Raw genomic sequence first — 1,374 nt, forward strand, 5'->3', positions numbered from 1 at the left:
TTTGCAATATTTGAAGAAAAAAGTAAAAAATCGAGCCTTTGTTGAAGGATCTATGTGTGAGGCTTATATGATCGAGGAAATTTCCTCATTTTGCTCATGGTATTTTGAACCTACTATGCGAATAAGATTAAATCAAGTGCCACGTAATGATGATGAGGGAGACGTGGACTCTCTTGGTCGTCCTTCAATTTTCACTCATCTTGAGTGAACTTTTGGTCCATTAGATAAATCTTGATTTTTAGATAAGGATGAGTTTTATGTTGTTGAGCTATATGTTTTAATGAATTGTGAAGAGATGTTCCTATATATTAAGTACCATTCTACTATAAACTCAAATGATTGATCATAATAATGAACTTAATTCGTAAATTGTGGATATGATGATAGGATGTTTGATGAAATGATGAAGAGAGATGTTGTGTATATATAGGAAGATAAATTGAAGAAAGTACCTGATGCAAGATTCGTGAAATGGTTTAAAAATTATGTAAGTTTATATAAATTAGAAGTGAACTTTTAATAACAAATATGCATTAATTATGTGATTAATAATTTTTGGTGTTGTATTTCATGTTCGTAGGTTGCAAAATAGAAAGATGAAATTGACCCACATATACTTCAAATCTCTTATGGTCCAGGACGTATGATAAGGTGTTACAAAGGATATTTTGTAAATGGTTTCAAGTTTCACACCCTAGATTACGGACAAAATGGTAAGATAATGAATAGTGGGGTGGGGTCTGCATAAAAGGGAGTTTTTACAATGATTATGAGCGTGACTTTTATGGTATTTTAGTGGATATAATTGAGTTGGAGTATTTTGGTATTGGGAACAGAGTTGTGCTATTTAAGTGTCATTGGTTTGACACTGAAAAAGGAATTAAGATAGATCCCTTGCATGGTTTTGTTAAATTTAATCACAACTCCATACTTGCCACTAATGAACAGTTTGTTTTAGCTGCACAAGCTCACTAAGTTTATTATAGGAGTTATCCATCAACCAAAAAAGATTGACGTGATTGGTGGGCAGTATTTAAAACAAAAACTAGGAGTAGATTTCACATTCCTAGTAATAGAGATAGAGAAAATGAAATTGATTTGAATGAAGAAGTATACCAAGAAGATGTGTCTATTTCAATTAATGGTACTTCATCGGAAGAACTTGATAACTTTACAGTTTTAGTAAATGGTAATTATGAAGAGGTTAATCTCTTGATTGAGGATGAAGAAGATGACATGCAAAAAGATGAAGATGAAGAAGATGACATGGAAGAAGATGAAAATGAAGATGAAGATGAAGTTGAAGATGAAGACAAAGACAAAGAAACTTTTAGTAATGATAGTGATAATAATAAAGAACATGAGTTTGCTTAT

This window comes from Theobroma umbraticum, unplaced genomic scaffold (assembly GCF_002168275.2).
Source record: "Theobroma umbraticum cultivar Fairchild unplaced genomic scaffold, ASM216827v3 scaffold_459.0, whole genome shotgun sequence".
Taxonomy (NCBI): domain Eukaryota; kingdom Viridiplantae; phylum Streptophyta; class Magnoliopsida; order Malvales; family Malvaceae; genus Theobroma; species Theobroma umbraticum.